This window comes from Pseudochaenichthys georgianus, chromosome 12 (assembly GCF_902827115.2).
Source record: "Pseudochaenichthys georgianus chromosome 12, fPseGeo1.2, whole genome shotgun sequence".
Taxonomy (NCBI): Eukaryota; Metazoa; Chordata; class Actinopteri; order Perciformes; family Channichthyidae; genus Pseudochaenichthys; species Pseudochaenichthys georgianus.
The window spans coordinates 23,408,377-23,422,713 of NC_047514.1; positions in this window are offsets into that span (position 1 = coordinate 23,408,377).

The window sequence follows — 14,337 nt, forward strand, 5'->3', positions numbered from 1 at the left end:
CAGCAGCGGTGTGAGTCCAAAAAGAAGGAGGATGAGGCTCTCCAGCTTTGTCTTCCCCGAAGGGTCCAGCCGCCGCCTTCAACGGCCCTGCGGCAGTCCTTCGCTCAGGCTGCCTCACGTCCTGCCCGTTTCAAGATCCCGAAACAGCAGAGGCCACAGCCCGCCCCGGGTCTCCAGCCCAGACACGAGGCGAGGACGGGCTGGCCAAGAAAGTCTCCGGTTCCGGCAGCAGCCGCTCAGGCACAGCCGGCCCCGACTTTCAGCCACCAGACGAAGAAGAAGAAGAGGGCGGCCTGACAGCCTTCTCTCTTCTCCTCGATAAAAGAGCTGGAAGTTCCCTGTTCTCCAGCTCCAGAACACGTTCCAGTGTTAGATGCTCATGCTCATGTTCTACTAGACAAGAAGGCTATATCTATAATACCCTCCGAACAAAGTCAGAGCGGCTTTTATTCCAAGTATTTCCTCGTTCCCAAACGGGGAGGGAACGGGATTCGGCCTATACTAGATTTGAGGGCTCTGAACAAATATCTCAAAAGATACAAATTAAGAATGCTCACTCACACATCTCTGTTGCGTCTCGTGCGCCAAAACGATTGGTTCACATCAGTCGACCTGAAAGACGCGTATTTCCACATCCCAGTATATTACCCACACAGGAAATATCTGAGGTTCTTCTTTCAGGGTGTCTGTTACGAGTACAGAGTACTTCCCTTCGGTCGGTCTCTCAGCCCACGAGTGTTTGTACGGTGTACGGAAGCCGCGATAGCCCCGTTAAGACAACAGGGTATTCGCCTGGCAACTTATCTGGACGATTGGCTCCTTCTCGCACAGTCGGAGCAAGAGGTTATTACACAGACGAATGTCCTCGTAAAACACCTGCTCGACCTGGGTTTCGTAATAAGCACAGAAAAGAGCATGTTGTTCCCAGCCCAGACTGTACTCTTGCTGGGCCTACGCCTGAATTCGGTACCCTTTACAGCCCGCCTGTCAGCAGAGAGAGTGAAAGCCTTCAGGGCTTGCCTCGCTCATTTCCAGCCACGCAAATATGTTCTCTTCAGATCATGTCTGCGGTCACTGGGGCTCATGGCGTCAGCCATCCTGGTGGTACGACTGGGACGCTTACACATGAGGGCATTTCAGCGCTGGGTGGCTGCCCTCAGACTGGACCCCGTGCGTCATGGCGCGCGGAGAATGATGGTCACTATGAAATGCGTAATGGCACTGCGCCACTGGCTGCACCTGACTTTTTTAGTACGGGGCGTTCCTATGGGTGCTGTCCTATCGCGGAAGGTGGTCACCACAGACGCATGTCTGGCGGGCTGGGGGGGTATATACGAAGGTCGACCTATGAGGGGTCTCTGGAGCAGAGACCTCCAACGGTCACACATAAATTATCTGGAGCTTTTAGTGGTGTTCCTCACCCTGAAACGCTTTCTGCCTTTTCTCAGAGGACATCATGTACTCGTGAGGACAGACAACACGACCACAATATCGTATATAAACCGCCAAGGGGGTTTGCGCTCTCTCCAGTTACACATGCTGGCACGCAAACTGATCTTATGGAGCTGCGGACGTCTCCTATCTCTGAGAGCGACGCACGTACCAGGAGTGATGAACCTCGGGGCAGATCTGCTGTCCAGAGGTGCACCACTATATGCAGACTGGACTCTACATCCAATAATTGTGAGTTAGCTGTGGGTGTACGTTACGGCCGGGCCGCGGTGGATCTGTTCGCATCAAAATAAAACGCTCAATGTCAGCTGTTCTTTTCAATGCGCAATTTAAACGCACCGTTAGGCGTTGACGCGCTCACGCACGCTTGGCCTCCGGTCCTTCTGTACACGTTCCCACCCCTGGCTCTGATACCCCCAACTCTGGCCGGAGTGAAAGAACAACACCACACACTGATCCTAATAGCTCCACACTGGCCCGCAATGTACTGGCTGGGGGAGATATATCAGCTGCTGTGCGGGCAGCCGTGGCAGCTCCCGCTACGCAGGGACATACTGTCTCAGGCGGGGGGACGATTTTTCACCCACACCCAGAGCTTTTGGCACTATGGGCCTGGCCCATGAGTGGTATAACCTGAATACAGTGGGACTCCCTCAGAAGGTGATAAACACTATTCAGAGTGCAAGAGCTTCCTCCACCAGGTCCCTCTATGACTGTAAGTGGAGGGTGTTTGAGGAGTGGTGCCTTCGAAAAGGACACATCTCTTTTCAATGTCCTGGCGGGGTGATTCTATCATTTCTACAGGACCTGATTGATAAACACAGAGCTTTCTCTACGATCAAAGTGTACCTGGCTGCTTTGCTGCATGCCATGTGGGCTTTGAAGGAAAGACAGCTAGCCAACATCCCTTGGTCTGCCGTTTTATGAAAGGGGCTCGCAGGCTCCTCCCTGTTTCCAGGTCACTGGTGCCCTTATGGGACTTGGCAGTGGTTTTAGATGGGCTCACTCAACCTCCATTTTGAACTCCTGGAAGAAGCTGACATGAAACACCTGTCACTGAAGACAGTGTTGTTACTGGCTCTGGCATCTGCCAACGAGTCAGTGACATTCATGCGCTCTCTGTACATCCTTCATGCACTCAGTTTGCCCCGGGGCAAACGAGAGTGTTTCTGAAGCCCAACCCTGCCTTTGTACCTAAAGTGGTTGGCTCATGTACCCCCATTGACATTGAGGCATTTCCTCCGCCACTGTGTTCCTCTGAGGAACAGCGGCCGAATTTGCTGTGCCCAGTCCGTGCTTTACGCACCTATATGGACAGGTCAAAAGAGTTTCGATTCAATTACCAACTCTTTGTATCCTGGGCTAACCCTCATAAGGGCAAGTCCGTTACCATGCAACGGCTCTCCCACTGGATTGTGGAAGCGATTGCTAGATGTCTCTGCTCCAAGTGTGGCCCGCGCAGTGCTGGGCCCCGTGTTGAGACAGGGTTCTAGCTGTTAAGTTCTGGTTGTTTTTGGTGATTTTCGAGATAAGCATGTCTAGCAATACGGGAGTTTCAATATCCCATAGTGAGACATCGAACGGAGTGTTATGAATGAGAACTCTAGGTTACTTACGTAACCCCAGTCTCAGAGTAACATGAAGTGAGATGTCTCACCAGACGGCCCTTCTTGCTAAGGCGAAGCGCGAAGAGATGCTTATTTTGAATGACGCTGCGTCGTAGCGCAAGCTACTTAAAGCGTGGGTGGATTCCCTGACGTAGACATCAAGATCACCAGCCAATCAGGATTGGCGTAATGAGATTGATGCTTCTGTTTGCATACGCGTTGAGGCGCATCCCATAGTGAGACATCTCACTTCATGTTGCTCTGAGGACTGGGGTTACGTAAGTAACCTATAGTTTTTAGTATGCTATGCGTCTCAGCCAGAGATCAAAAGACACAAAGTTTTAGGAGAAAATAAATATGCGTTGTACTCTTCTTATCCAAATAACCCTCTTCCTGTCCAGCGCCCTTTTTACTGGACAAAAAAAAACATACACCCAATATCATACTGCTTTTTGTTGGTGTAATTTGTTACAATCATCATTTATTCACAGGAAGAATAACTCTGCAGTCTTCAAGGTTTTCTATCAGCTGCTATGCAATAACAGAGTTCCCGTTTTTTTTCGCCGGTCAACATGTCCGTTACAGTTGAAATCTTCCGGACAAAATGAGAAAAGTGCCGGTCAAAGGTCTTCTTTGTTATTTATTGTGCTTTAAAACAAATTGATATGATTCGATATTAAACAAACTAATTATAGTAGATTAACTACATTATTCCAAAGTGTACAGTAACTTACAATAACACGGGAATAATAAACGGAGCGCTCTCCCTCTCCTGACAGCCTGCCAGTATCATGCAGCTCGCGGATCCAGTAATGAGTGACCCGACAGTAAAACTAAACATATCTATAACTAGTTACGGTAATTTGAGAGGTCATTAAAATAGCTACGTGTGATATTCTAACCTGGTGTGTGTTTTGTTCAACACACTCTCACTCCATAATCGTCCAGGAGCGACGTTTGGTCAGGGTCCCGTGGCGTGCAGTTGTGACGCTCCTAGGCTCCTTCAGCGTCATAAAGGGACGCAAATAGCTTTCAACTGATTGCAATGTATTCCCATCTGCGGGGGGATTTAATGCTCATTGAAGCACGGCATTCGTTTGTGTCGGCTGCCCTTAAAGGCAATGTGAGCGTCCATTCTCATTGGATAACGGAGAATTGTACACCCGGAAGTAAGTATTCCCCTTACTGTCGATTGATTTTACAGTGATATCTGCGCTACTCATCGACTAAAAAACACCAGATTATCCTTGTTAATTACACAACATTGATTGGTTTAAATTGTGTGCAATAATTTTGTATTTTTCCCTTTCGATTTGGAGAAACAAATATTTTTTCGGAGTAAAGGATGGCAGAAGACACTACACTACCCAGAATCCCCAGCTATCATTTAGGACTACACCAGGGTTTCCGCTAGGATTTTTTCTCGCCGGTCAAATGTCCGGGCAGAATTTATTTTACCGGACTAATTTGAAACTTACCGGTCATATTTCAATAATAATAATAGTTGTGTAGCAGAGTCTCCGTTAGCAGGTAATTACCGGACTATGAGCAGATATGCTTCAGTTTAAAACTCAGTTCACGGGCTCATTTTTATATTGCTTCAGTTTATAATCGTAACAGATCGAAAAATTCAGATTCATTTTTCAATAAATGATTCCACAAACAACAAACAACATAATTATTACATTCAAACAAACTACTTGTAGTAGATAACGTACATTATTCAGAAGTTTACATCAACTTTGAATAATAACACGGGAGAAACGGATCCTCTCCCTCCCTCTCTCTCTCCTGACAGCACGTCAGTTTCTCATGCAGCTCGCTAAACAGAGGGCGGGGCTTCAGGTGATCCTGCAGAGCTGCGTGTCTCGGTCAGACTCAGCAGCTGATCTGATCTCTCTCTCGCTCCGGTTACACTTCACTCGCGTTTATGTCCATATCGATCAGATCCAGCTCTCCTGATCGGCCTTTATAGAGAGCACCGATCAAACTATTAAGAGTGAATATCGGCCGATAATGACCGGCGGCCGATCGATCGGAGCCTCCCTAATTATTACCAGACATTTTGACCGTCAGGTTTTGAATTTACCGTTTTTTTATAAATTTTACCAGCTAAAAACCGGTAATTACCGGCTAACGGAAACCCTGGACTACACCATGTGCTCTGTTTGATAAACCCCGTTTTTTTTCACCATTCATTCCAATGGCTGGCGTCTATGTCAGTGATCTTCAAATTTCTCCCTGCAGAAAAAAAAAACATGGCCGAACTTCGTTTTATTCTCTGTGGAAAATGCCTATTTTAAAGTTAGTTTGGCCATTAAAATTGGTTTTGATGTCATTTGATGCGAGAAATATGAGTTGTTATTTCAGATTATATGTGCAGTGGATGTACATGATCTTTAGTTTGCTAGTTATTACGAAGATTACTTCAGGAAATTGCGTCCATAGAACATTTTCATTGTTACCAAGGTGGTTGCTAGGGACGCTGCTATCGATATTATTTCTGTTATGTTGTGTAACTGTTCAATGGTGTTATCTTTATTGCTGTCCCCTTCCCCGTCGATGTATAGTGTTGGTCCACAGCGCAAACGTATTAGTTTAACAAAATGTACGCCATAAAGGTACACAGCTGATATAAAGGGACACCTAGTGGTTAAAGCATGTTATTGAATTTCATTATTTTTATTATTAGATATTAATAGGATCCCTATAAAGTATATTCATTACTCGTTATTCTCTACTAATAGTTAATTAAAGACTGTATATAATGACTATTTTGCACATCCCTTTCAAGATTTCAAGATTTTCTAAGGTTTATTGACATATCATATAGGCCTACACAACTATGGTGTAGTTATGCATTGAATGAAAAACTTGGGTCGCAGGTTCCTCAATAGTGCATTACAAGACATCTATCAATATGTGTGCATACCTCCAGCAATGTTAACTACTGTATGTTGAAGCACTTATTTTAACTGATATTATACATATGTATTATACTCTTATAAGATATATGTAGATATTTCATCTCTGGCCTTGTCAGGTATTGAACAATCAATAAATAAAGAACACAGAATTGTTACATATAAAACACAGAATTTGTGTGATTATACTAAATGATTTACAAATAAACACCACTGCATATTTACAACTGTTACACATGCTGATGTAACGCAAATGTTTCCAACTTGGGATCAATAAAGTATATCTTATCTTAAGCTGATCGATGGCTACTGCCATATTTGCAAAATGTGCTGATTGTTTCCACCTATGTCCCCTTTACCTGTGTATATATTGTGTTAGCTCCCTCCTGTTCATTGTCAGTTCGTTGTCTCTCTATGACCTACGTTACTGCTTACCTCACGGACTTCTCACGGATCTATGTTATTGATCACTGTTCTAGTTTTCCTCGAAAGAGTGTTTTTGTTTTCCTGTGCAAATCCCAGTAAAGTCTTTATTTTGAAACACTATCCGAGTCTGAGTTTGAGTCATGCAATTGAGTTCATGAATCAGAGTTCACTCCTTGACAATGTTCTATCGAAAAGACGATCACTACGTGACAAAAGTTTTCAAAACCGTTTCTGTATTTCCAGACAAGTGGCTACTGAAATCAATCTTACTAACTGCTGTCTGTGCAATTTACTCTGCCCGAGTTGGCGGACATTATTTTGCTTACTTTAACATCATTTTTCATGGTGGGGGTAAGGTTGGGCTATGCCATTTCTTGGTATGGCTGTAGCCTACCCCAGCCATACCCTGGCGCTGCCACTGGTTGAGGCCCAATCCCAAATCACTCCCTCGACCCTACCGCTCCGTGACGGAGTGAACTCCGTCTGTAGCCACACTCGCAGCTGAATGAAGTTCCCTCCATTAAGTGTTAAGGGTATAAATACAGCGGCAAGCTTTGGGACGGCCTCCCCTATCTCCGGCAGAAACAGGAAATGCCGTAACTGTATGTAACAACGGTTTCAAATCAGCATCTCTTAGACAAAAAATGTAAATTAATAACTCAAATAAAACTCCAAACATCTTTCATTGGGTTACTTTTTTGTAAAGCTCTTTTAGTTTTAAACCTGATTTTTATAAGCTTCTTAGTTTTTGCAACAGTCTCTAAATATACACAACTTTATAATAAAATGCACACATGTACCTTTTTCTAGACTAAACACAGGTACGATCCTAAGTTAAAACATATGAGGCTATCATGAGGTTGTTAACATCGCAGTTTATCAGTGGATGTTTGCTGGAACTACTTGTTAACAGCTTGTTTCCTGACGGACACACACAGCGTTGAGACCAGTCAGGAAGAGACCGGTCTCAAGTCAGCACCGATGCAGACTCGCTATTTGAGGTCTTGATAGCCCACTCCCCTTCCACACCGCTCCACACTCATTGGTTTGGAACAGCACTTAATATGGCGGACCCTCTGCGTGAACGCGCAAACGGAGTGGTAGGGTGTAGGGGGCGGTTTGGGAATGAGCCTAAGTGTATTGTTGAAAGGCCCTGAGTGTGAGGAATAGCTCCGAGGTGATAATCCATATTTACTCCCTGCACAATAACATGAATATAATTCCACCTTTCCATGTTTTACTGCTGTGTGAAAATATCCATTTCCCCAACAAAATGACAGCAGTGTAACAGCCCAGCCTCTACATAAGTGTTTTTTGCATAGTGGAAAACATGACACAATCACAGTGAAAATGTATTTACTTGCTATGTGTTTTAGTTTGACCCGAGAAAACCTTGGCAGAAATGTTATTTCACTTCACACTGTAGGCAGTCACTTGTCACCTCTTCTGTAAACTTCACACGACTTCACCAAGCACTCACTGGTCGGGATGTTGATGATGCTGAAAGAAAAACAAATACTGCTACTAAGAGACTCCAGGCAGTTGTACACTATTTTTTAAACACATATACAATGTATTTATATGATGTATTGAAGTGAAACAGCCCCAGATGTTTTAATCTCATTGAAATCAGCTTACTGCTCCAGACGAAGATAAAAGCGTGTTTAAGTGTAACTGGAAATGTGGAGGTGTATTGATTTATGTAAAAAACTGCTTTACATGTCTCCTTAACTCTTCTTTAGAGCTTAATGATAGATGGTCTGGATGAATTCTCTACTGGGAATGCTCACATAACTGCTTTTGCTATTAACCCCTTCCTATCTCTGCAATTAATGAATCTCTGGAGGCGATTAGGACTTTATGGTGAACGTGTTCCTCTCTGAGCTGCTTATCGTGGCTGAACTTTACTTGACTGGTTCTCCACCATCTCTGAGAAGCTTACAAAGCTCAGTTTGAAATAAATAAATGTTGGATATCCTAACGAACAGGACCAAATATGAGACATGTTGCTTAAAATAAAACAGCAGATGTCCTTCTAATCTGTGCACCAGTAATCAAACAATAACGGTGACATGTTTCTATAATTTCACTCTGAGAGAGACTCAGAACACATATCTACAATAATTGAAGTTAAAATCAAAGCATATATGTTGATAAAGGTGTCCCTCAAGGATCAAACTTCAGTACACTGCCATTTAATTTAAATCAAATGTAACATACTGCACTATGCTAATGATTTCTTCTTCTATGGATTTGACGTAACTGCAAATCTGGCCTTTCCCATGTCTGCCTTTGCTCTCCTAAGTACAGTATTTAAAAACAGTTTTCAAAGTACCAAAATACACAATTTGACTCCTTTCTATGCTATCATTGATGTTTTAATTGATTTAATATAGCCATATAAAAAATATAGTAGCAATGTATCACATCTTGTTCATATGGAACAGAGCAAAGGTTGCTCTCCTTTTCATACAGAACAAATCACATTGCACAGCTAAAAAGCAAACTGTCTTGAAATTAGATGCTAATTGCTCCTAATGCTTATTTAATTATACCTGCTCTTATTTTCATACTATTAATTGCTCTAAATAACAATTGTACCTGTAATAAGCTGGGACTTTGATTGTGGCTGTGTGTCATTTGTTCTGAGGTCTCTTATGTTGATCTCAGGGACTTTTCCAGAATAAATAAGGCTTAAACTCAAAGTCTACAAGGAGGAACCTTTAACCTGAGAGTCCACACTGAAACAGAATTTACATAGGCTTCGACCTCTGGGATCTACAAGCAAGCAAAGCTGTTACCCAGAATTAAAATAAACTGTATTGATTAAGAGAAGACTCTCTGGACTTGCTCCACCTGAAATTATCTGAATCAACAGTCAGTGTATCTCAGCCTTAATAACACTCATGAATTCCCTAATTTATTGAAAAAGTTAAAAAGTTATCTTCATCCCAAACATCTTTCTTTTTTAAAATAATGACAGTTGCAACCACACAGGCTAGATTCAATCTCCTCTGTCTGCCATAAGAGAGACTTACAGGAAACTGAATTAACATATTTAAGCATTAGAAGTTATTTAGATTTCTGCTGTGAGATCATTCAGTGTGAAGAGGACCCATTTCCAGATCCATATTTGTATTTATTGCCTCTACTGTGACATGTTTCCATGCTTTAATGTTCAAAAGGGTCTTTATTTTTCTCTGCAGCACCTCTTTTCACCCTTTGTCTGATTGGTTTAGCCTATATAACAAACTACATGGAACAGAAAACTCAGAAAAAGCCTAATATGCCCTCTTTAAATTCAGATTCTAAGCCAGCACAGCTTAAAAAAAGGATCATTTTCACACCTGTGTGTCGGTACTGTGTCGACTCATGGCGTCTGTGGGCATAGTGGGTGTTTTTATTAGCTGGTGCAAACTTTGGATGAGTGTGTTGTGTAAAAGCACACTTGTGATGATCTAAGCACTTCTGTGGTTTGAATCATTAGGGATGCTGCAGTGGTCCACAGGAAAAAGTCATCCTGAACTCAACCGGAGGACAGTACATGCCTCAGCATATATCAGCGTGCAGTCTCCCCCCCCCTGCATGCTGCATTTCCTCACCTTCATCAGCCTCTTACTGACTAATCAGGTTGTACCCCCACACATTTTCTTTTTATTTAGAACATGCACGTCTTATGTAAATGATGTACTTTGTGTGTTTATTATATCCACCAGAATATTGCATGCTGAGAATCGGATCCTTTTAAACCACCCCCTAATGTGGCGAAGCTATAATCGATAGACTGATTCAAGTGTCGATCAATGTACATGTATAGCCACAAATATGTGTGATAGCATACTCAAGTAATTTAATATATGCCATTAACAGTGTTTCATTTCCGATTTGTTATGCTGGGACCGATGCAGGGCCCAATCAGGTGGCATTGTACTGTACTGCAGAGGGCACTTTACCTTTGAAACATATTTCTATATAAAGCCCGATGCCTGATCTATATCTTTTGTGTTGCTTTAATATTATTTTGTTGGCTTTCCCTTTCTTTGCACACAATTGTTCTGTTCTATTTGTGCTTTTCTTTTGTTGTTATCATTGTAACCATGCTTTTACATTTTTTGATAGGTTCATTTGTACAGTGTATGCTATGTTCTAATTGTAAGATAAGAGGGAATGTAGCTAAAGTGAGATGGTATTGCTCCATATTCTTGAATGTTGGTCCTCATATCATCTAGACAATCCTGCAATCTTTAGCAACTTTGTTGGACAATATAACACTAAGTTAAAGATTTAATTATTGTACAACAATATGAGAGACTCAATACTTGCGAATCAGCAAATAGATTGTGTCTAGAATGAGAGAATTGTAAAGCTTTTATGTGGACATTTGGACTTTGAGATCCTTCTGCAAGTATTCCTTAAAGGTCCCATGTCATGGCCATTTCTACTGATCATATTTCCATTGATCATGCATGCGCACCTCCGCCAAAAAATGAGCACCGGGTCATTTGAAAAAAGGCGCATTTGCGTACCAAAATTGAGAGAGAGAGAGGGAGAGAGAGAAGAGAGAGAAGGGAGAAGAGAAAAGAGAGGAGAGAGAGAAAGATATATGCGAGTTGCATATGAATTCAGGGTCGGCCCGTAGCACTGGCGTTATAGATGTTCGCCTATAGGGCGCTAGATCTGGGGAGGCGCTGCGCTGGCAGTTCTCGGAGGGAAAAAAACATTTTTGACCGTTGGGGCTCATCCTAATTTTCGGCGTTGATGTAACAACATTCAGAATTAAGTAAATGTAACACCCTTTTCACCCCGGTTACACATTTCATTTGCCCTGTATGATGGGCGCTGTAAGTGATGAAAATGGGGGATGTTCAACCCAGTCTCACGGCATTTCGTGTTCACCAACACGATTTTTAATCTATTGATTCGTGTTCACCAACACGATTTGCCCCTTTTTTTCGTGTTGCACAGCACGATTTTAAAAGCAATGTATTTCTACTGGTAATGTGTTTCGTGCCTGCAGGCTGCAGCACGTCTTTTTCTCCGGTCGGGTCGTGGAAGACCGGAAGCTGTGTGGTTCATAAAAACATGTTCTTACTCAATATCAAGCCACAGTTATTGCTTTTATTTTAAATCGTATAATTTCGGACTTTTGCTGTCGTCTGTGAGGAAAATAAATGGGGCTCAGAGCCTCAGGATACTGAAATCTGTATTTTTTAAATCTTTTTTTCCTTCTAATTTGTTATTCTTTTCAAAATAACACACTGTTATTTACTCACCAATAACACACAATTATCCTTGCTTTTATTTATTGGTTTAATTCCATAATCTCGGGCTTTTTTGGCGTCCGTCAGGAACTGAATTTTAAAATAAATATAACCGGAAACAGACGTAGGCATTTCGAGCGATTACCCAAGATCCTCAGCTATGGTTTTAAGCTCACTGATTGGATGTGTTAGCCGCAATGCATGCTGGGATTTGGTGTTTATATTATATGAAATCCGGAAAACATTTTAAAAGTATAAAATAATACTTAATTCCGAGTGCTCTTGCTTTTCTCTTTGAAAGTCATCACATAACAGTATTGTAATACACGGTTCGGCTGCATTACATATTACAGATCTGCCGTAGTTCTTTATTTATAGCGCCCTGATGAGAAGACCTTTGGAAAAACTGGAAGAAATGGCGCCGAAACTGAATACTTGACGTGGATCATAAATATATCAACAATTAAACAACATCTTCAATTTCTCTTCACACAATACGTCTCCTTGCAGTATCAACACTAATTCGGCTGACTTTTACATTTGATCTAATTCATAGATAGGTTATATTTACACCATAACGGTGCACAGCTGATAGAAAAGGACTGTAGTTTTTAAAGATATTACTGATTTTCTTTGAATGTAAGAATGTAAATACTGAGTCTGAAATAGTATAGCAATATGCTGTAAAATGATGTGAAAGCATGCATAAAACTATACATCTTCAGATGTTGTACATACACACTAATAATACAAAGTTATTATGGCTGTGTGCACCTTGTGTGCACCTCCTAGTGGTTAAAGCACGTTCTTGAATTATTGTTTTTATGTGTTATATTTGATTAAAAAAATATTAAGAGTACATACTTTCATAGGGGGAAAGTATAAATATAGAAATATAGAATATAAAAAATCAAGAAGATACTATAAGTGATCTCTACAATAAAACAGTTTAGTGCAGGATGTACACAGATATTAATAGGAGGAGGTGCAAAACAGAAAAACGGATTAACCTTTATTTAGACATTAAATATTAAATATTAAGCCTGACAAAGTAATTAACGTCTAATATATTGCTTTCCTGCAATGTTAACTATGTTGAAGCACTTATTTTAACTGATATTATACACATTAATTATACTCTTATGTATGTAGATAGAATAATAAATGTGCAGAATATGACAGTTTAATGGTGGAGGTACACACATATTGATAGATGTCTTGTAATGCACTGTTGAGGAACCTGTGACCCAAGTTTTTCATTCATTGCATAACTACACCGTAGTTGTGTATGATATGTCAATAAACCTTTGAAAATCTTGAAAGGGATGTGCAAAATAGCCATAATATACAGTCAGTATTAACTATTAGTAGAGAATAACGAGTAATGAATATACTTTATTACTTGTTTCCATTCATGTCAATTGCAGATACATGTTTAGTCTTCTCAAGCACCAACTATCAAATATCTCTACTGATTGTTGGCACTTGACAATCACCTTACCTGAATTTTACTCAGGTGTAACTAAAGTCTGATTGAAGGGTTGTTTATATTTCACATAATTAATCAGAATCTGCAAAGTAACTCAAATAAATGCAGTGGAGTAAAAATACCAGGTTAACCTCTGAATTGTAGTGGAGTAGAATTACAAAGTAGCAATGAGCTGTCATGTGGGTATATATTAATGCTATATATTAATGCTGCGCATTATGGACAGCGATTTTCACCCATTTATTAATTATATGTTTTACATTTGATAACACCAATGTGTTTAATAATGGCAACTTCTAATTGTGGGAAAAACGAAAACGTTCAGTAGAGACGTCCCATAGAACATTTTGCGAAACACAATAGCCAGCATGTGTAGTTCTGGAGGGGTGTTCGATTCCAGTTTTGGATAGACTGGCGTGGTTTCGTTCCATTTCACACAGCTGTTTGACGCTCTGCGTAACCTTACGGGAACTGTAGTCCTAAACGATAGCTGGGGATTATGGGTAGTGTAGTGTCTTCGGCCATCCTAAACTCAGAAATGTTGACAATCGCAATGATGCTCGAAATGTCCCTTATAGGCCTACGTCTGTTTCCGGTTATTTTTATTTTGAAATTCAGTTCCTGACGGACACCAAAAAAGCCCGAGATTATGGAATTAAACCAATAAATAAAAGCAAGGATAATTGTGTGTTATTGGTGAGTAAATAACAGTGTGTTATTTTGAAAAGAATAACAAATTAGAAGGAAAAAAATATTTAAAAATACAGATTTCAGTATCCTGAGGCTCTGAGCCCCATTTATTTTCATTACATTACATTACATTACATTGCATTTAGCTGACGCTTTTATCCAAAGCGACTTACAATAAGTACATTCGACCAGGAAGACACAACCTTGAAGAAAACAGAATCATATAAGAACATCAGGTTTCAAAGAGCCAATCGTTTCAAGTGCTACTCAACTGGCTTTAGATAAGCCAGTCCTTTATTAGTATATAAGTGCTTTGTTAATAGTTCTATCGCTCGAGGTGGAGTCGAAAGAGATGAGTTTTCAGTCTGCGCCGGAAGGTGTGTAAGCTTTCTGCGGTCCTGATTTCAATGGGGAGCTCATTCCACCATTTTGGAGCCAGGATAGCAAACCCACGTGTTTTTGCTGATGGGAACTTGGATCCCCCTCGC